The sequence below is a fragment of the Hibiscus syriacus genome, unplaced genomic scaffold, assembly GCF_006381635.1.
Source record: "Hibiscus syriacus cultivar Baekdansim isolate YM2019G1 unplaced genomic scaffold, ASM638163v2 tig00110578_pilon, whole genome shotgun sequence".
Taxonomy (NCBI): domain Eukaryota; kingdom Viridiplantae; phylum Streptophyta; class Magnoliopsida; order Malvales; family Malvaceae; genus Hibiscus; species Hibiscus syriacus.
This window is the reverse complement of record NW_024062789.1, coordinates 588,781-612,227: the sequence shown is the minus strand read 5'-3', so window position 1 is coordinate 612,227 and position 23,447 is coordinate 588,781. Positions and strand designations below refer to the sequence as shown.

The window sequence follows — 23,447 nt, the reverse complement described above, 5'->3', positions numbered from 1 at the left end:
TCTCATTGTCATGTTAATGAAAGTTTAAAAAGGAATGTTATTACAAGACAATGGTATAGATAAATTCTGAAACTGAAACAGAAAACATTATTTTCATAGTATAGATAATTCCGAAACCCAGCCAGCAAACATTTTACAAGGATGTTTAACGTTAGCAGGCTGAACTCTACAATCCATATAATAAGCTTGAAGCTGAGGCATTCAACTGGGGTGAGGCCAACAGAACCCGAATTCACCATCTTAACTTTGCCGGGAAGTATTGCAGAAAAAAAATGCAGGATGTTTTAAGGTCGAAAACGGTGCTGTACGGATCTAAAACAAAGCTCATGTTTGCAGTGCTCATCTTCTCAATGAGAGAGAGATAATATGGCTGACCTTCTCGACATCGACCTGGACTTTGCTCTGGCTGTAAAGATCATACTTACTGCAGAATTGTAAGTGGAAAAAGCTTGTTTAGTATTGTATAAGAATCAAACCAAATATAAGACTCCAAGGTAAAAAAAAGAAAGCAAAATTCAGTACTTGAATATATGGAGCCACTTCAGATTCTCAGCATCCTCCTCATTCATTACGCGTTTGTATGCTCCAGACTTATGCAATGCTGCAACAACATAACATAAATAGGTTGGTATCCAAATCAAGTAATTGTAGAGTTGGAATAATAAAAAATGAACCCGGCTTTTATTTCTTTTCCATACCATAGAACGAATGGTATCGAATGATGAAAAGAGCTGCCGGTGGAAGAGTTGTATTGTTCTCCTTGGCCACCTGAATAGAGATAACAAAACCGGTTAGTATCATTGCACTTCCTTCAAGTCTAAAATGTTGTTCGTTAAGGTCAGAAAATCGGACACAAAAGTCGGAGATATACCAAATACATGTAGTCATCATGCCCCCATGACATCATCACATTGTTGAGTCCACATCCCTCCTATTACACCCCATATTCAGTGTTGTAATCAGGGTTATGATAGGATTTTCCTCAAACTAATGTTCCAACTGTTGATTTTTTGGTAAATTTTAAATCCCACATTGGTTTTGTATAAGAAGGAGGGAAAATTCTTTTGTTATAAATAGAGCTCTTCTCCTCCTTAGTTTAGCATCCCACAAATATAAGTCTTCTTCTATATTAAAGGTTATTTGTACTTTTTCTCTCTCTTTGTAATATTTCCTCTATTAGTAAAATATTATTTTAGTAGTGTTCGAGGACTTAGGCATAATTTTGGCCTAACCTCGTTAAATTTTGGTGTTCTCTTTTATGTCTATTTAATAGCTATTGTCGAGTATAGTTGTTGTTAATTATTGTCATATTAAAATTACTTGTCTTGGTAGTTCTGTCTAATGAGAGTGGGTTATAAGAGGAACCATTGTGACTCCTCCACTCTTTCGTGGGAATCTACATTGGGGTGATTTTTAGTACAATCGTTTTTACACTAGTCACATAGATAATAATTTTCAATGTGAATTTGTTATTATTGGTGGAAATTAACTCGAATTTCACAATAATTGGCATCAGAGCTCTTGGTTTATTTTAGTATGCTCAGTGGTTGCGGCTTAGGCTGATCTTCCACATCAGGAAAAAAATTCCTTGGGCTAATTGACATTCCGCATTGATAGCTATTAAATAGAATTTGTAGCACAAATGACAGACGATACAAAAACATCCACATCGTCGTCAACAGCTTCTTCATCTTCAATTTTGGCAAGAAATGCTATGACAAATGTTAGATTTACAGTGAATATTTTTTATGGCACTGGTCATTTTGGCATGTGGCAAAGTGCGGTTCTAGATGCCCTATTTCAGTAGGGTCTAGACATTGCTATTGAATGAGAGAAACCAGATGATGTTGAGGAGAAAGAATGGAAGAGGATTAATAGATTTTCATGTGGTACTATTCGATCGTGTCTTTATAGAGAGCAGAAGTATGCATTTTCTAAGGAAACTTCTGCAAGTAAATTGTGGAAGGCACTGGAGGAGAAATTTTTGAAGAAAAACGGTCAGAACAAGCTCTACATGAAAAATATATTGTTCCGCTTCAACTATGTACCAGGTACCGCTATGAATGATCACATTACTACCTTTAATGAGCTGGTGACTGATCTGATGAATATGGACGTGACTTTTGAAGACAAAGATCTGGCTCTGATATTGATGGGATCACTTCCTGATGAGTTTGAATATCTTGAAACTACTTTACTTCATGGGAAAGTTGATGTGTCTTTCAGTGAAGTAACTGTTGTCTTGTATAATTATGAATTGAGAAAGAAAGACAAACAAGAAAACACAAGTGTCGAAGCAGAAACTATTGTTGTTAGAGGTCGTTCGAAGAGTCAGAATAAAGGAATGAGAGGGAGATCGAAGTCAAAGTTCAGATTGAGAAAAGATGAATGTGCCTTTTGTCGAGAAAAAGGGCACTGGAAGAAAGAATGTCACAGGCTAAAGAATAAAGGCAAACCTGAAAGGTGAAAGGATGTCTCAGAGTCAAATGTGGTTGAGTATGATGATGTAGATTCAGATTTCGTATTCGCTGCTACGCCATCAACCAGCTGTTCCAGTTCATGGCTGTTAGATTCAGCTTGTAGCCACCATATGACCCCCAATAGAGAATGTTTCTTTGATTTTAAAGAACTAAAAGGTGGAATTATCTACACAACAGATAATTCTCCTCTTGACACACTTGGGATTGGTTCAATTCGCTTGAGGAATCAGGATGAATCAATCAAAACCTTCACAGGTGTCCATTATATACCAGATTTAATGAGAAATCTCATCTCTGTGGGAACCTTAGAGTCAAAAGGTTTAGAAATGAGGGTAAAAGATGGGATTATGAGGATTATCTCTGGTGCACTAGTGATAATGAAGGGAATCTAGAAAAGAAACAATGTGTATTACTTTTTGAGTAGTACAATTGTTGGGACAGCAACAGTGACAGCTTCTACTGATGAACATGAGTCAGAAGGAATCAAGTCATATGCGCTTGGGGAATGTTGGTGAAAAATCATTGAAATTGCTGATAGATCAAGGATTATTGAATGGTGCTCGGGCTTGCAAATTAGTTTTTTGTGAGCATTGCATCAAAGGGAAGAAGACGAGAGTGAAATTTGGAACAACAATCCATGATACTAAAGGTATTTTGGATTATGTTCATTCAGATGTATGGGGGCCTTCAAAGATAACTTCATTGGGAGGAACACACTATTATGTCACATTTGTTGATGATTTTTCTCGGAGAGTTTGGGTGTATACAATGAAGACAAAGGATGAGGTGCTAGGATTTTTCCTTAAATGGAAAAAGATGGTGGAGACTCAAACAGGCAGAAAAATCAAACGTCTTCGTACATACAATGGTGGAGAGTACAAAAAGGATCCATTTCTGAAAGTTTGTGAAGAAGAATATATTGTCATGCACTTCACTGTCAGATATACACCACAATAGAATGGGGTGACAGAGCGTATGAATTGGACATTAGTGGAGAAGGTTCGGTGTATGTTGTCTAATGTTGGGTTAGACAAAGAATTTTGGGCTGAGGCTTTGGTCTATGCTTGTCACCTTGTCAACCGCTTACCATCGATTGCTATTGGTGGTAAAACACCATTAGAGAAATGGTTTGGAGAATCTGCTACAGATTATGATTCCTTACATGTGTTTGGTTCCACTACATACTACCATGTTACGGGGTCAAAGCTGGATCCAATAGTAAAGAATGTGATCTTTATAGGGATCACCTCTGGTGTGAAAGGCTATCGTCTTTGGTGTCCAGAAACAAAGAAAATAATATTCAGCATGGATGTTACCTTTGATGAATCTACCATGTTGAGAAAGGTGACTTCAGAAAAATTGGAGCAGACAGATGGAACTCCCAAACAGGTGGAGTTTGAAGGAAGCAGAATTGTCCCAGCCAGTAAAGAAATTGATGTTGACTCTCCTATGGTAGAAGAAGAGTCAGATGAAGAAGAGGTTCAGACCCAAGAACCTCCATAACAACATGAATCAATTGCACTCAGAAAGGGAAAGAAGACCATTAGACAACCTACTCGTTATGCTAATATGGTCTCTTTTGCATCACCAATTGTAATTGATGACGTTCCTGCCACTTTTAATGAAGCAATCCAAAGTTCAGAACATAAAAAGTGGAGGATCACCATGAATGAAGAAATACAATCCCTTCAAAAGAATCAGACGTGGAAACTAGCTAGTCTTCCGAAGGGAAAGAAGGCAATTGGGTGCAAGTGGGTATATGCAAAGAAAGATGAATTTCCTGACAAGAATAACATCCGCTACAAAGCAAGATTGATGGCTAAAGGTTACACTCAAACGGAGGGAGTTGATTATAATGAAGTATTTTCTCCAGTTGTAAAACATTCCTCCATCAGAATTTTGTTGGCTTTGGTAACGCAGTTGGATTTGGAACTAGTTCAGATGGATGTAAAAACTGCATTTTTACATGGAGACTTGGATGAGGAAATCTACATGACTCAGCCAGTTGGATTCAAAGTTATTGAAAAAGAAGAGATGGTGTGCAAATTAGAAAAACTGATGTACGGATTGAAGCAATCTCTAAGGCAGTGGTACAAGCGATTTAACAAGTTTATGATAAGGCAGAAGTACACAAGAAGTAAATATTATCATTGTGTGTATTTACGCAAGCTACAAGACGGATCCTATATATATCTTCTTCTTTATGTTGATGATATGTTGATAGCTTCCAAGAGTCAGACAGAAATTGCGAAACTAAAGACTCAATTGAACAGGGAGTTTGAGATGAAGGATCTTGGTGAAGCGAAGAAGATTCTAGGCATGGAGATATCAAGGGATAAGAAATTGGGGTGACTTTGTTTGTCTCAGAAATAATATCTGAGGAAGGTACTAAAATGTTTTGGCATGAATGAGAAGTCAAAACCAGTTAGTACACCTCTTACCCCTTATTTCAAGCTCGGTGCATCCATGTCATCTAAGGATGATGCAGATCGGGAATACATGTCAAAGGTTTCGTATGCAAGTGTTATTGGTAGCTTGATGTATGTAATGGTGTGTACGAGACCCGATATTTCACAGGTGACAACTGTCGTTTTGGATGTCAAAATAATTCCTTATTCTCAATCAATAAATAAAGAAAATACGTAGTATAGAGAAATAAGAGTCGAATCCTCAGGGACTTAGAAAATCACAATTTAATGTTTGAATGGTTTTAACCAGGCGAAAATAGTAAAAAAGGGGGTTTGTAATGTGAGATTAAAATGGTAAAAATAAATAAAAACAATTTAAATAAAAATAAGAGTATGAAGATTGTGAATAAATACGGTAAAAGTAGCCTCAAGCTTCGCTTTGATTCAATTTCCTTTAGATCATCGAATAAGATTTTCTCTTCGGGATTCACGTCGATTACTTTGTCTACAAGGGCTATCCTTGTGACTCTATCTTGTATACTGAATACCCAAGACAATCTTTGATTCCGGCTTCGGTAATTGATTCTAACAACATCTATTGTCGTAGATCAAATACCGTTTAAGTTCGTGGCGCTTTCTATAAGCCGAATCTTCCTCCCACACGCTTAATCGCAACAACCTCTTGACCAAAGTCAATCTTTGATTTTGAAACCTGTTTTGATTTTTGAAAAATAAGCGCAGCAGCTCTCGGCTTATGAAAAGTTTAGCTAAGCATGACAAAAGTCATACTTAGCATAAAAATAAAACTTGAAAATAAAGAAAAATAAAAGAACTTGAAAGGAAAGAGAAAACTTTTATAAAAACTAGAGAGAAAATAAGAATGTATTCCGAATGATGATTTTAGGCTTACCCCAAGTGGGTATTTATAGTCTCTCAATGACTAAAGGATAAACAAAGAAAATAATAAAATAATACAAAAGATAATAGTTTTTAAATTTAAATTCAAACTTAAACTAGTCTCCTAATGCAACTCTGCTCGTCAATCTTCCAGAAGGCATGCGGACGAGGTCTTCTAGAAACCACCGTTGACTGTACCTTCTAGAAACTGCCACGTCAGACCGCGTCGTGCCCAGAGTCATGCCCATGTCTCCAGCCGTGACCAAATAATAATAAAATACAGAATTTGCTCGTTTTGTTACAAATTCTGGAAAGCAAGGACCTATACAAAAACAATTATAACACGACCAATTCAGCAGCAATAATTCGACAAAATCGAAGAAATAACGAGCAAAGATTAACGATTATAAACACTCATCAAATTCCCCCTCACTTATCTCATGCTTGTCCTCAGTGATAACCAAATCAGTCAAAAACTTCATTAAACGTTCTTTGTCAAGTTTCATATTCAAGGGAGCAAGGTAGAGACCACAATAACTATTCAAGTCAAGAAATCAATCAATTGAACATCACCAATTGGAACAAGTCAAGTGCAATTATAATATCCATTCATTCATTAATCTCAATGCTCATAACTCGACACCTTACCGGGATTCACTCAAATCACTCAATGTGTTTGGGGTAAAGAAACGCTCAATGTCAGAATTGACACGGTATTACCATAAGCCTACAAGTAAATCAAATATCCACTACTAATAAGAACAAGATGCATAAATCAAAGGGTCTTTTATTGTTTGTAACGGGGCTTAGGTGAAGGTGGGGAAAAGGCTAAATATATGGCTAAAAATTCAAGGCAAGGAACTAACAAATAATAATTTCAACTCCATCAAAACATTAAGCACAACAAGATAAAAAGACGATATATCAAACAACAAATTTCTTTTCGAAATGAATTTTTTTCTTTTTCACACTTTGTTGTTTTGTTTTCTATTTCTTTTTCATGTCTTTTTTTCTTTTTCTTTTTCTTTTTCTTTCGAACAGTCCCTTTTTTTTCTTTTTTTTCGTTCGAACTGTTGTTTTTTTCGCATTCAACCTTTTTTTTCGATGGAGCATACAATGGTAAAATTATTCACTTGCCCTGAAAAAGATAGAAAAGAGGGATAAAAAATGGCTCGGGGTTTATAAATATGGTGAAAAAAAGAAACGGGAATAGGCTCAAAAGTGGTTAACTAAGGGGAAAATACATGGGTAGGCTATTTAGTGGGAAAACAGAATGGTTAATCCTAAGGTGCCCTAATCATCTTAAAGCATCATGTTCATGTGTAATCTCGACAGTATTTAACATGCAGGTTCTAGAATACCAATGCCAAATTCGACACACTCAATCAAATAAAATGAGAGCGAAAATGATATGTTCGTAAAGGCTCAAATCTCACCAAATTGTTTCATGCATTGAGCTAATCACATTTCAACTAACAAAGTCATGGAATATCACAAAAACACCAACTTATCACAATTCATGTTATTCGCTATCAAGAATATCCTAACATAAACAATAATGTGTTCCCAAACAATCATAGCATTCCGAAAACTTTCAACAAGACAAAAACAATCAATGAAATTTCCGACCAATTCAACCAACACATACTAGATTCAAAGCATAAAGACAAGCAAAATGAAATTCAATCCTACACTCTACACCCCCTCACTTAAAGCGTTTTGCCTTAAAACGAGAAATTAAAGTGCAAGAGAAGGAATAGAGAACTCCTCGGATTTAATGTCGGCCACGTCCTCGGCCGCGATGAGAGGCGCTAGGACGTAGGTAGGAGAGGATCTCTGAGATGTTCATCTCAATGGAGTGGAGGTGGTCGTGGAATTCATCCATTTGGGATTGCATGTCCGGGCGTGGGGTTGCAGGAGGTGGCGCTTGTGTGTTTCGGCTTGTGAAGACTCGCTCGTTGCGAGGAGTGAGGACACCCGGATATTTGTAGAGAAAGCATAAGTAAATCATGTTACATCAAATTGAAAGATGCGAGAAGCTATATGTGTAATGTAAGGTCCAAGGATAAGTGGGCGATTGGATCGAATAACGATCTCAAAGGCCCGAGCAAACCAAAATCCTAGGTTCACACGCTCACTGGCGGACATGCACCATAAAAAGAATAACTCGACTCGACTTAAGGAGGAGGATGAGTCGTTCTGGCCAGAGTAGTTGTAGGCGAGGAAACGATGGATATAGCGCAAGGTTGGGTCATGGATAAGATGGGCTCGAGTCGAGCGGGCGTTGAATGTGTGTTCGGCTAAACTCGTAAGGGCCTTATAAGCCACGTCGGCATCAAAACTCTGTGGAATCTCAAGGAAAGCGGTTAAATACGGAGGACTCGAGACATCCATCACGAATCCCATAGCAAGATTAAATTCCGATATAGACATTGATAAGTAAGTTCCATATAGTCGGAATGAGACAACATCAGGTGAGCTAACATTAAGCAGGCGTTTAGGCGAAAAATTAAAAGTGGTATAAAATTTAAACACAAGTTCATAAAACGTTCCACAGTTAATCATCGGATAAAGTTCCCAACCAATGGCAGCAAAGTATGCGTGAACAGACTCACGTAAATGCAATGTTTCTAGAGTACGAGTCAGAATATATTTAGCTACACGGAAAGGGCGGTGTCTTACGGACTTGAAACGTACCAGTTCATCATTGGAGAATTGCAAATACCCGTGCATCATTTCTTCGGGAGGGACTACGTATGAACGACCCTGACGGTTGCGCTCTGGGTTTTCGTGGACTGGCGGCGGGCTGTCAGGTGCATCCTCCGAGCGAGGTGGACGGGTCGGCAAAGTATCACGTTCGTGGTACTGCTGTGAGCTCGATTTTTTAGGCGATGGGTCTGGTGGTGGAAAACCGGCAGTAAAATCCTCTGTAAAACCGTAAATATGATGGTACATTAGTAACGGTTGTACTGAAACAGGACTAGAATTTACCTCGAGAGCATTATCCGACGTCACCGAGTGCATCGAGTATGACGAGAATGCCGTCCATCGTGAGCGTGACGGTGTTGCTTCAGTCGGAAGTGAATGAAACGATGGAGATGGAGATCTTGGAGGGGACGGGCGGCGAGACGTGCTTGGCCCGGGACGGAAGGAGGCGGTCGGCGTAAAAGACGAGTGATACGGTGATATCGGTACTAGGCCATGACCTTGCGTCAGTTGAGTCGGAGGAGGCGGCGGTATGGAGTCGGAGTCGATCGATAACTCGACGAACGCCGGCGCGTTTGAACGACGTCGTCCTCCTAGGACGGTAGGCGGAGGAGTGTTGGCGTTCTCGGGTCTGTTTCGTGTGTGCACCATAGCGGATTAGGGAGGAGTGGGTGTCGTGAAAGCGTTGAAGTGGGTTGACTTGTTGGTTGGTGCCACCGGTTGTGAGCAGAAGGGGGAGGAGCGACGGAGTGGTGTGCGATGGGGGGTATCAATTTGAAAAAGGTGAAGGGGGTTGGTTTAAAATTGGCTTCTGATTTTAGAGTTGGAAGCAAATGAGGACTTTGAGCTGATTAGAAAAAGATAAATTTTAAAATTTGAAAAAGTGATTGAAAAGGATAAGGTGGGTCCGTGGTTAAATTAAAAAAATGCAGAGAAGAGATTGGGGGGGTTGGGCGGCAGGAAGATATCATAAGGGGGAAAAGGGAAAAATTGGGGTTGGCTAACGTGCGTCGGCCTCCTCCATGGGTTCTACTATCGTGCGCCATTTAAGTGAAACGATGCGCATGGCTGGTGTATATTTTTTTTTTCTGCTTTGTGCGCTTTTTAACTGCTCTGCAGGTTCCGAAAGTTGCACTATTCGAATGAAATTTTTCGCAATTTTAAGTTTGAATAAAAATATTCAGTTCCTGCAAAATAAAAATTAAATTAAACATGCTTGAATGAATAAAAATAAAAGGAAACAAAAAGTGAAGATAAAAAAATATAACGGAATTGAAAACAATGGGTTGCTTCCCATGAAGCACTTTTGTTTAACGTCGTTAGCTCGACGACCTGATTCAGACTACATGTTCTTCCAAGTTGAGATCTTCAAGTAGGCAAACTTCGTTATTCGCATAATATGGTTTAATCATGTGTCCATTTACTTTAAACCGAGTGCCCGAATTGTCTTCAATTTCGATTGCACTATGGGGAAATATTCCAGTTACTGTATAAGGTCCGTTCCATTTTGATCGAAGTTTACCTGCAAAAAGTTTTAATTTTGAGTTAAAAAGAAGAACTTTTTGTCTGATAGAAAAAGATTTAGAAACAATTTTTCGATCATGGAATTCTTTTGTTTTGTCCTTATATATTTTGGCGTTGTCGTAAGCATCTCTCCGGATTTCCTCAAGCTCTTGTATATATAACTTCTGTGTTTCGCCAATCGCTTTTAGCTGCATATTGCATTGTTTTACGGCCCAATATGCCTTGTGTTCTAGCTCGACAGGTAAATGGCATGGCTTACCGAACACAAGGCGGTATGGTGACATGCCAATAGGTCCTTTGTATGCAGTCCGATAAGCCCACAGAGCATCAATTAATTTCAAGCTCCAATCCTTGCGATTTGGCTTAACTATTTTCTCAAGAATCATCTTTATTTTTCGATTTGAAATTTCTGCTTGTCCGTTTGTTTGTGGATGATAAGCTATGGCAATTCTGTGATTCACTCCATGTTTTTTCATGAGAACATCAATTACTCGATTGATTAAGTGTGTGCCGCGGTCGCTTATTATCGCTCTCGGTGTTCCAAACCTGGAAAAAATACAATTCTTTAGAAATTGAACAGTAGTTTTAGCATCGTTGTTTCGAGTGGCTTTAGCCTCTACCCATTTCAATACATAATCAACCGCAAGAATTATATAACAATTGCCAAAAGAAGAAACAAATGACCCCATATAGTCAAGTCCCTAAACATCAAATATTTTCACATATATGTATAGGATTAAGGGGCATTTCGTTTCTCCGACTTAAATTACCTGCACGTTGACAATTATTACATGACTTGCAAAACAAGTAAGCATCACGGAAAATATGAGGCCAGAAAAATCTGCATTCCAAAATTTTATGGGCAGTTCGCTTCGGTCCGAAGTGTCCGCCACATGAATATGAATGACAAAAATTTTAAATTGAGCTTACCTCGCTTTCAGGAACACACCGTCGAATTATCTGGTCTGAACAATGTTTCCAGAGATATGGATCATCCCAAATGAAGAAACGAGATTCTCTCTTAATGCGATTTACTTTGGCTCTCGTTAAATCAGATGGCAACTTACCTGTAGCTAAGTAATTAACTATATCTGTGAACCAAGGTATTAACTTCTGCGTCATCATCAAGCTTTCCTCCGAGAATTCTTCACGAACGGGAGGATCACATGTAGTGATTGGAAGTCGGCTTAAGTGATCGGCCACTAAGTTCTCACATCCTTTCTTGTCCTTGATTTCCAAATCAAACTCTTGGAGGAGTAAGATCCAACGGATTAGTCGTGGTTTTGCTTCTTTTTTGATGAGCAAGTACTTCAAGGCTGCATGATCAGAGAAAATAACAACTTTAGTGCCAGGAAGATATGATCTAAATTTATCTAATGCAAAAATATTAGCGAATAATTCTTTTTCGGTCGTTGAATAATTCCGTTGTGCGGAATCTAAGGTACAGGATGCATAAGCGATAACGTGAGGCTCTTTCCCGATCTTTTGTCTGAGCACAGCTCCAACACTTCCATCCAAAGCATCACACATAACTTTGAAGGGAAAGTCCCAATTTGGTGGTTGGACTATGGGTGTCGAAACTAACTTCTCCATTAATATGTCGAATGATTCTTGGCATTGTTGGTCGAAATTGAAGATTTTATCCTTCTGTAAGAGCTCGCATAATGGTTGCGCCACTTTAGAGAAGTCTTTGATGAATCTACAGTAGAAACCTGCGTGGCCACGGAAAGAGCGAATTTCCCTTACCATAGTGGGATAAGGAAGTGAACGTATTATATTGGTTTTCGCCTTATCTACCGCAATTCCTTTAGATGAAACAATATGTCCTAGAATCAAACATTTATCAACCATAAAGTTACACTTTTCATAATTCAAAACAAGATTAAATTCTAGACACCGACGCAACACATTTTTCAAGTTTAATAAGCATTCCTTGAATGAATTGCCGTAAACAGTGAAGTCGTCCATGAAGACTTCAATACCTTTCTCAATAAAATCAGAAAAAAATACTAATCATACATCTTTGGAATGTGGCAGGTGCATTGCAAAGTCCGAAAGGCATACGTCGGTAAGCGAATATACCGAAGGGGCATATGAATGTCGTCTTTTCTTGATCTTCAGGTGCTACTGGAATATGGAAGAAACCTGAAAATCCATCAAGACAACAATAATGAGATTTACCGACTAATCGTTCTATCATTTGATCTATAAATGGAAGAGGAAAATGGTCTTTCCGAGTCAAAGAATTCAACTTCCTGTAATCGATGCAGACTCTCCATCCATTCTGAACTCGTGTTGGTACAAGTTCTCCTTCAGAATTTTTAACCACAGTAACTCTGTTTTTTAGGAACTACATGTACCAGACTTACCCATTTGCTACCCGAAATTGGATATATAATATCTGCATCTAGGAGTTTTTGTATCTCCTTTTTTACCACTTCTATCATTGGTGGATTCAGCCGGCGTTGACCCTCACGTGTTGGTTTTGCGCCTTCTTCGGTTTTAATCTTATGCATACAAGTAGATGGACTCAAACCTTTTATGTCAGCGATGGTCCATCCTATAGCCTCCTTGTATTGGCGTAAAACCGTGATCAAGTCTTTTTCCTCCTCCTTGGATACCCCTTTTGATATGATTACTGGCAGAGTGTTGTTTGGTCCGAGGAAGGCGTATTTCAAGTGATCAGGCAACTGTTTAAGTTCAACTTCGGGTGCCTGCAGAACAGAAGGTAAGCCTTTAGGCTTAGAAGAAATCAAATTCAATTATGTATGATCATAATTCATGTTTTCATAATAACCCTCCAGCTCCCTACATATATCAAAGGAAAAATTAGTCTTTAAAAATTCATCAGTCAAAGGATCAATTAAATCGACAGAATTTAAACTTTCTACTTTATCAGGATACCTCCTTGCCTTATATGCGTCAAATTTAACGATCTCACCGTCAAATTCCATAGTCAAAATTTCGCTTCTCACATCAATTTTTTTGTGTGCAGTGCTCAGGAAAGGGCGCCCTAAAAGAATATCAGACGATGTGCTCGTGCGATCATTCTTCATGTCGATTATATAAAAATCGACGGGAAATATCAAGTCGTTTACCTCCACCAATACATTCTCTAAGAGTCCTTCAGGATAGATTATCGACCTGTCGGCAAGCTGTATCGAAATCTTTGTATCCTTCAAAGGATCGTTAGTGACCATTTTATAGATAGATAGAGGCATTACATTAATTGATGCACCAAGATCACACATAGCTCGTTTAATCTCAACATTACCAATTTTACAAGGGATTGCGAACATACCTTGGTCCTTCAGTTTATGTGGTAACTTTTGTTGGAAAACGGTTGAGACGTTCGCTCCTAGGCTTACTTTCTCGACTCCGGTAAGCTTTCTTTTTGTCATACAGAGATCCTTTAAAAACCGGGCATACCTTGGAACCTTCCGGATAACCTCGAGGAGAGGTATGTTAACTTCTACCTTCCGAAGTACGTCTAATATTTCCTTTTCCTCAGCTTTTTTATCCTTTTTAACTAACCTTGATGGAAAAGGCGGTGGCACGTCATAGGGAGAGATGGCGACAGATCGTCTATTTGTTCTTTATCATTCTCTTTCCTGGATCATGCGTCATTGATCTTCTTCTCTTTTTGGATTGCCTGGTCTGATGGGATAGGTTGTGCTACTACTGTACCACTCCAAAGAGTGATGGCGCTGACGTTTTCCCTCAGGTTTACTTCAGTTTGAGATTGAAGCTTACCTTGTCATTCCAAGCGACCCAAGGTTTGCGCTAGTTGGCTTATCTGTTTGTCCATCTCTTGGAAGTGGGCTTCAGTTCGATACTGGAATTTCTCCTGGGATAGTGCTAACCTCTCGACAATCGATTCTAATGATGACTTCTGCGGTTGTTCCGGTGGTGGAGGTCTCGCTTGATAGCCTTAATTTGGTCTTGGGTTTTGCGCATAACTGAAGTTCAGATGATCCCTCCATCCTGGGTTGTATGTATTACCATAAGGATTATAAGCTCTTTGGGGAGGTCCCGAAAAGTTTCCAACTGCGTTGACTTGAGCTATTGCGTCGTCTTGAATCAGCGGACAACCGTCTGTTGGATGATCAGGTAATGCACATATTCCACATAATCAGTTTTGTCCCGTCTTTCTTGCAACAAGAGAGTTTACGACTTCAGTTAACTTGTCTATTTTATTTTCCAAGGAAGATGAACTTATCTCATGAACCCTTCGAGAAGGTTCATTATTTGCGCGGAACTGTTGGGAATTTGCAGCCATCGTCGATATTAAGTCTCTTGCCTCAGTAGGAGTCATATTCACCAAGGCTCCACCGCTGGCTGCATCGATCATCTTCATTTCCATGGGAGATAATCCTTCATAAAAGTATTGAAGGAGTGTTTGTTCGGTTAACCCATATTGTGGGCAACTAGAACATAACTTCTTAAAACGTTCCCAGTAGTCGTAAAGTGACTCTCCATCAAGCTGTTTGATTCCAAGTATTCTCCTTCGTAGTTCACTTACTTTTGCCGCAGGGAAAAACCTGTCAAGAAAACAACAAGTCATTTGAGCCCATGTAGTTACACAGAATTAGGGGAAGATAAAATAACCACTCTTTAGCCGAATCGGCTAAGGAAAAAGGAAAAGATCTAAGTTTGATTTGGTCCTCGGTTACTCCCTGTGGTGTCATGCTAGAGCAGACCATGTGAAATTCCTTGAGATGTTGGTGCGGATTCTCGTTTGGCAATCCACGGAATGTAGGGAGGAGATGAATAAGGCCAGTCTTCAACTGGTACGGAGTTTCACCTTGGGGAAAATGACATAGGTTGTTCAGTGGGTGCCGCGGCTAACTCCCGAATAGTAGGTTCGGCCATCGGATTTGTATTAACGAATTCACCTGAGTTTGATTCTTCTTCTGGATTTGTTTGGTGCCTCCTTCTTTCCCGAAGTGTTTGTGCATGGAGTCTCCTAGCTTCAGCTTCGATCTCCGGGTTGTACTCCACTAATGTGCCCGGATTAGTCCTGGTCATAAATCAAAAGCAAACAAAAAACATTAGTAACATTGGCGAAGTCCCCGGCAACGGCGCCAATTTGACAACTGTCGTTTTGGATGTCAAAATAATTCCTTATTCTTAATCAATAAATAAAGGAAATACGTAGTATAGAGAAATAAGGGTCGAATCCTCAGGGACTTAGAAAATCACAATTTAATGTTTGAATGGTTCTAACCAGACGAAAATAGTAAAAATGGGGGTTTGTAATGTGAGATTAAAATGGTAAAAATAAATAAAAACAATTTAAATAAAAATAAGAGTATGAAGATTGTGAATAAATACGGTAAAAGTAGCCTCAAGCTTCGCTTTGATTCAATTTCCTTTAGATCATCGAATAAGATTTTCTCTTCGGGACTCACGTCGGTTACTTTGTCTATAAGGGCTATCCTTGTGACTCTATCTTGTATACTAAATACCCAAGGCAATCTTTGATTTCGGCTTCGGTAATTGATTCTAACAACATCTATTGACGTAGATCAAATACCGTTTAAGTTCGTGGTGACCAACTCGGATTGTTGTTTCTATAACCGTCAATTTCGATCTCAATTCCCTCTTGGCGAAGCTATCTCGCCAAGTGTGCTCCCAGGAAGTCGAATTGCTTTCTATAAGCCGAATCTTCCTCCCACACGTTTAATCGCAACAATCTCTTGACCAAAGTAATCTTTGATTTGGAAAAATAAGCGCAGAGATTGAGAGAGATATTCCGAAGATATTAAGGGACCGTTTCAATTCTCCCGTTGGAATTAAATCATCGCGACAGCTCTCGGCTTATGAAAAGTTTAGCTAAGCATGACAAAAGTCATACTTAGCATAAAAATAAAACTTGAAAATAAAGAAAAATAAAAAGAACTTGAAAAGGAAAAAGAGAAAACTTTTATAAAAACTAGAGAGAAAAGAAGAATGTATTCCGAATGATGATTTTAGGCTTACCCCAAGTGGGTATTTATAGCCTCTCAATGACTAAAGGATAAACAAAGAAAATAATAAAATAATACAAAAGATAATAGTTTTTAAATTTAAATTCAAACTTAAACTAGTCTCCTAATGCAACTCTGCTCGTCAATCTTCCAAAAGGCGTGCGGACGAGGTCTTCTAGAAACCGCCGCTGACTGGACCTTCTAGAAACTGCCACGTCAGACCACGTCGTGCCTAGAGTCGTGCCCATGTCTCCAGCCGTGACCAAATAATAAAAAAATGCAGAATTCGCTCGTTTTGTCACAAATTCTGGAAAGCAAGAACCTGTACAAAAACAAGTATAACACGACCAATTCAGCAGCAATAATTCGACAAAATCGAAGAAATAATGAGCAAATATTAACGATTTTAAACACTCATCAACAGGCAGTTGGGGTTGTGAGCAGGTATATGCATGATCCTGGAAAGGAGCATTGGCAAGCTGTGAAATGGATTCTGCGGTATATTCTGAACACCGTAGATATTGGTTTGGTCTTTCAGCAGGACAAACAAGATGGTCAGTGCGTAGTTGGGTATTGTGATTCAGACTATGCAGGTGATTTGGACAAGCGTCGATCAACTACTGGTTATGTGTTTACATTTGCAAAAGCACCAATCAGTTGGAAGTCCACCTTACAGTCAACAGTGGCTTTGTCTACTACAGAGGCAAAGTATATATGACAGTTACAGAGGCTGTGAAGGATGCAATTTGGCTTCAAGGGTTGCTTGGTGAATTGGGAATGGAACAGAAGCACATCAAAGTGCACTGTGACAGTCAGAGTACTATTTATTTAGAAAAGAACTAGGTTTACCATGCAAGGACGAAGCACATCGATGTTCGATATCACTTTATACGAGAGATTCTAGAAGAAGGTGAAGTCATATTCCAGAAGATTCGGACCACTGAGAATCCTGCTGATATGTTGACAAAAGTGGTAACTGCGGTCAAGTTTAAACATTGTTTAGACTTGGTTAATATTGTTACAAATTGAAAGATGAATTTGCAGACACTACTGAAGATTGGATTTTTGAGAGATGTGTGTGGAATTTGCCAAGGTGGAGATTTGTTGGTTTTTTGGCAAATTTTGAATCCCACATTGGTTTTGTATAAGGAGGAGGGGAAATTCTTTTGTTATAAATAGAGTCATTCTCCTCCTTAGTTTAGCATCCCACAAATATAAGCTTTTTTCTATATTAAAGGCTATTTGTACTCTTTCTCTCTCTTTGTAATATTTCCTCTATTAGTGAAATATTATTTTAGTTGTGTTCGAGGACTTAGGCATAATTTTGGCCTAATCTTGTTAAATTTTGGTGTTCTCTTTTATGTCTATTTAATAGCTATTGCCGGGTATAGTTGTTGTTAATTATTGTCCTATTAAAATTACTTGTCTTGGTAGTTCTGTCTAATGAGAGTGGGTTTTAAGAGGGACCATTGTGACCCCTCCACTCTTTCCTGTGAATCTACCTTGGGTGATTTTTAGTACAAAAAATTTCACACTAGTCACCTAGATAATAGTTTTCAAAGTGAATTTGTTATTATTGATGGAAATTAACCCGAATTTCACAGCACCAACAAAGGGCATAACTTCAAAAATCTTCCGATACAATGACTTAATTTAAAAGCAATGCATTGTTTTCCAGACTTTTTTTTTTTTTTTTTGAGATATAGAGATTCTGAATCTGAAAGGAATTACCTTGTAGTGAACAAATGACTTGTCGAAAGCACAACCAACAGGAAATGTGTCGCCTATAACACCAACGATCATGTTTCAAGTTCAGACATAAGATTGTTCAATTGGAGTTTGACATTACTCTACAATAATGAGACTCACCTACAACAGCCCACTGGGGAAGCTCTCCAAATTCAGGATAAAGAACCTTTCCGAGGTCTATACCAAAGGAAACAAAGCGTACAGTTAACAAAATTTCCCAGATAACGAAATCAAACAAGTCTTATTTGTAAGATCCCAAGATATAGAAGCCTCAATCATACCATGGATAAGGCCTGTCAGGTGCAGCCAATCCTCATCAGGATAGTCCTTTCGGATAGCTTCGGCCATTTGCAGCAAGTGTTAAATCTGAGGTTCATCCAAGTCAGGGTCACTCTTGTCGATTACATCGTTAAGAAGTTCGCAGCATTCCCATATGCCCATCTCCATCTTGTTCAGCTTACCATACTCTTCTCTCATTCTCTTGACCTGCAATTGAATAAATTCATGAGTCCAATAATTTTCAATGTATAAATATACTTAGCAGTCTGCATCAACTAATTGCAAATCAAAATGCACAGGTTGCTTACAAAGTCTTAAGTCTGGTTAATATGATTGATCCGGTAGAAGTTTTCGACACCCTGTTGCCTCTCACTTTCGACATGATAACTCTGTTTTCATGTATAAAATAGATTAATCACTCAACCATTCAATCACAACTAGAATGAAACACATGATAATTTCGGTATAAAAGTCTATGCAAGACGACAAATTCATGGTTTCGATAGATATTTATAATCATCTAGTCTTATGACTCTGTGGTACCTAAATGTGTGACCAATCGAGTTGGTCTGTGGTACCACGAATCCCCCATTCATTACCAGTTCATTCTCAACATTGTCGACCTTGCTAAACCCTACTTCAACACCTGAGGAAAAACAACAGAGGAATTACTAAAATAGTCTTGTATAAAGTTAAAGGGTAATCATTTATTCTTGAACTTCAATAAATTATATCTTTGTACAGATCAATTATATTATATTACAAATAGATCAACTTATCAACAAAATCCCAGTACTACCGAAACAGATTTTAATTTTAAAAACTTTTCTTGTGGGGAGGGAAGAGAAGCAACAGAAATCCTAAGTAATTACCACCCTTGGGTTGATCAATGAGTGTTTTATATTGCATATATTTATTGTTATTTACTCTTTATTTTTTGATTTGATATTATTGATTTATTTTTATTTTGGGTTTATTTTGGACATAAGCTTTATTGGATTAATTAGAAAAAAAGTATTAGATTTCGATGGTCCAGTAAACATCTTGAATATTTAATTGGAATTAACTTGGCATAAGGTTATCATAAGATGAAACATAATTCAGTACAAGACTTAAATATTTATTTTTATCTTTTGTGATAAACCTTTTAGATTTAAGATTTTTAGTTTGATTATTTTATTATTATTTTATTTAGAAATTAGTTATTTTATTGGAACTATTGGTATTATTTTTAGTTTGATTAAGAATTAGTCATTTTATTTACTTAGAACTTTTGGGTTATAAATACTCTTAGGTTCAACTTTTAAATTCATATTATAATTTATATTTTCTTGGTTATTTATTGAAGCTCTACTTTTCTTTCAACTTTTTACTTTTGGCAAACAAGGTTAGATAATCAATTTAATCTTTAAATTCTTTACACTTTCAATTCAAAGATTGCACCTTGGCTTGAATGTTGTTTTAATTTACCATTGGGGAGGAGAATCAGATTGTAGCAAATTCAAATCCCTAAGAACTAACTTAGTGGCAATCCACTAAGAGAAATTAAGATCGAGTTCGATTCTTATTGATACGCATAATCCAAGCACGAACTTTTCCAGCATTAAAGAAGATATTGGCGTTAACATCGATAGTTGAAGTTAAATCCAAACAAGAATTAAATTCAAATGATTGACTTTGGAAATTAATTCACATGAGAGAAGAGCAAATTACAAAGGTTGGGTTGTTGACTATAACCGACAGGAATCCCAAAGTAAAATATATTTCAAGGATCGAGATGAGTCGAGTCAAAGCGAAGCTAGAGACTATCTCCTATCATTATTTCTTTCAACTATTTATTTTTATTGCTTTGTTATTTTTATTTAATTTTAGTTTATTAAATTAAATTCGATAAACCTCCTTTTCATTTTATTTTACAAATTTTTTGGTTAGAGATCAAATCAAATTTAATTGAAATTTTTTTAGTCTTTGTGGATTCACCCTATTTCTCAATACTATTCTATTTATTTTATTTTATTTATTTAAATTGAGAATTATGTTTATTTATTTGATAATTACTACGCTTGATCAAGAGAGCAGCTCAATGTCTCTACAGAAACTAAGAGGATTTAGTGAAATTGAATGCAAGGTTTTGTTGCGGATTCGGCCATGAAGATTGGTTGGTATTTATAGCCAATCGGAATAGACCTTTTTTCCTCATAATTCCAATATCATATGGTCTTTACTGAAAATCTTAAATAATATACGAATTATTAATTATTTATATTTATTTAAAATTTTATCAAAAATATTAAAAAGGAATATAAATGTGATCTAATCATAAGAATAATAGAACTATTAATAAACCATTTATTTATTTTATTAATAAGGGTAGTTTTATGTCTATTCATATAGAATTACGTTAGTTAATTGATAATGATGTACTTATATTTTGTGGACGTAATTATTCGAACTTAAAATTTTTAGGGTGAATATGTTAAAGTGCCTTTAATCCAATATTTATTCTAATTTATTTGTTTTTGGATTGAAAAGTAAAAGTTAAACTCAAACTGTATCTAAAAACCATAATCATCAATGATATATGTATTTGCTATGAACTCTTCTATTTTTACTTCACGTCTGCTTTCTTCAAATATGCTCTTGTAAAACATTACTGCAATAATCCATGATCAGGTGAACTAAAAATAGAAGTGAACTACTACAACAACAAAAAAGTTGTTAGGGCAAGTGAGAACTTGATTGCAACAATTTTCTATTTGTCCTAACTTCTTTCTTTTTTTTAATACAAAATAAGTTACAACTCCAAAATTAAAGAAATTTAAATATATATATATATATATATATATATTTGTACAGAACTATTAATTTAGCAAATGGAGTTCAAACATTCACATTCAAGCATAGAAATAAACTTTTAGGGAGCGAATCCAAGATAATTTCTCCAACTAGTGTTCCGTTACTTGAAGCTGTGCGATTTTATTTAGTTTATGCCGAATATATATAATTTTTGAAGGATAATAGCATAACCAAATTATATTAAACGAAGGATTAAACCCTTAATATGTTGCCATAGTCATGTCATTATATCATTCGGTCCTACATTTTTTGGTCTTCCTATAATTTATTCGAAAAAGGATGACAAATTCCCTTTGAATCTTCAATTTCCAAAGTTAGAAGCTATCAAATTAATTAAGTAATTAAAGCCTTAACCTTAGAAAACTTCAAGTGGGTGGTGAGACTGGTTGCCTCTAAACGTCTGACAACTTCATAATTATTATAATAAAACACATGGATCTTGGTTCATCAAAAATTTGAAACTAATATATTTGGCAATAAAAAAATGAAACTGATAAAAAAAATAAGGAAATTAGATATTTGAGAAGTATTCCTAAGCCATTGTTGTTTCCTAATTTCCTTGAAGCTGCCGAGGAGATTAGTGATTAGACGACATATAATTTAATATACAATTATTTTTATGTAGGGTAAAATAATTTTAAGTATGAGTCAGGAATTCAAAGCAGGATATGCATAATCAATGTTTAATGAAAACGATCAACCTTTCAAAATAACATTAACTATGTTGGCGGATGATTTACCATTTTTCACCATTGCTTTCATTGGTAAAACTACAATAATTAATAGTTAACTTAGCCACATTTCAGGTACCAGAAAATAAAAACAGTTTAGGTACCAGTATTTTTTCTTTAAACTTATTCAGGTATCAATATAGTACTTCTTACAAGGTGACGTATAAAACAACTTGATGCGATGGCTTTATTCCCCTGATTGTGACAGAAAAAATTATAGAGAGATGAAGGGAAATTATATATATATATATATATTTCACGTACTGATAAAAAATATAGATGTTTTTCACGACAGTAATAAAATTTAAACTTAAATTTATTGTAAATATGGTAAAATTATTATATTAACTCAATCAAAATTAAATTTTGAATTCCTTTATACACTCACGGAATTAATAAACGGATATAAAAATGGCATCATATACTTCTTTTTCTAATTGAAAGGTGCCAAAGTTGCCTAAACCAACTAACTAAGCAGCAACTAACGGACCGACAACTGTATTAAAATTATCGATTGCAGCAGTCGGTATCTCGTTGTGGATGACAACGCGAGCGTCAGCTTCATCGGCGATCCTGGACATACAGTAGGCAGCAGGGACAGAGTCAGACTAAATATTGACAGAGATCGAAATATTAGAATATTTAAAAAAATATAAAACTTATTAGATATTTAAACTTAAAATTCAGCATGAACTAAGTGATCTTAGTGATTAAGGGATTGATATTATTCTTGAGGTCTCGAGTTCGAGTATTGCGCATGTAAGGTTATGAGCATTTATTGTCAAATAGTTGAGAGTCTTTGTACATACATTACCTTGTATTCACCCTAAATTTATAAAAAAAAAAATTCAAAATTCACAAGATAACACTTAATTTGTGTAATACTAAAACTTACAATCACATAAGTTGTTATTAGACAAAAAATTTTGAGAACACGAGGTTATCATACTTTAGTTTGGTCTACACTTGATTAAATATTTAATAAATTTTTATACTTTTAATTTAAATATTTATTTTTATATGAACTAAAATACTATTAGACTAAAAATATAACGAATATACAAATTTTAACAGGAACCGAGTCCCTTTGTACTCTCACTAAGCTCCGCCCCAGATCGGCAGTCATGTTGGAGTCTCGCCATACGTGCTTGAATGTCACATCCTAGCTCCAGCCGCACATACAAGAGATAGCTCGAAGGCTCGAACTAAAGCTACCGGGCTGCGGCTACTTCGAGAGTCAACCAGCAGTCGAAATGCGTCACACTATCCACCAACACCTGAACATGATCAAACCTGGACGACCAAGCTAACTAGACCCTCAAACAAGCCCCAAAGCTCAGCTTGAAGAACGGTAGTGACCTCAACATTCTTTGAAAAGCCTGAAAGCCAAGTTCCATTGTGATCCAAGAAAACACTGCCGTCAGTTTTTAAGCTCAATTCTCTGAGGATGCTGAGCCTTAGCAATATCAGTGCAACCTGCATAGTGCCTTGCCCATGTCCAGCATAGTATCAGAAGGTCATCAGCCTGCTGAAGAATAAATTTGAGCGTCATGGATTTCTCAGAAGATAACATTTTCACAGATAGAATCATACATATTTTGAGTTGTCCGCTTCCCTAACCAGCCCGGGCTTTACCACTATACTTTAAGCTAGGAAATGAAGTCTGGCTTCGGATTATACATATTCAATTAATTTTTTTAAATATTATGTGATGATGCATTCATCATCACAAAACCAACTTGCACCTTCGGATTAGACACATTCAAGGTCTGTTTGACTAATGGGCAATTTGATGGAACTGTTTATTTAATTTATTCATGATATGATATCACAAAATACGTCACTGTA

The 23,447-nt window shown here is 36.8% G+C and overlaps 1 pseudogene; it reads right to left on the bottom strand.

Annotated features, from left to right (window-relative positions):
• Nucleotides 1-232: 232 nt before the first annotated feature.
• Nucleotides 233-23,172, bottom strand: LOC120133266 (annotated as a pseudogene).
• Nucleotides 23,173-23,447: the final 275 nt, after the last annotated feature.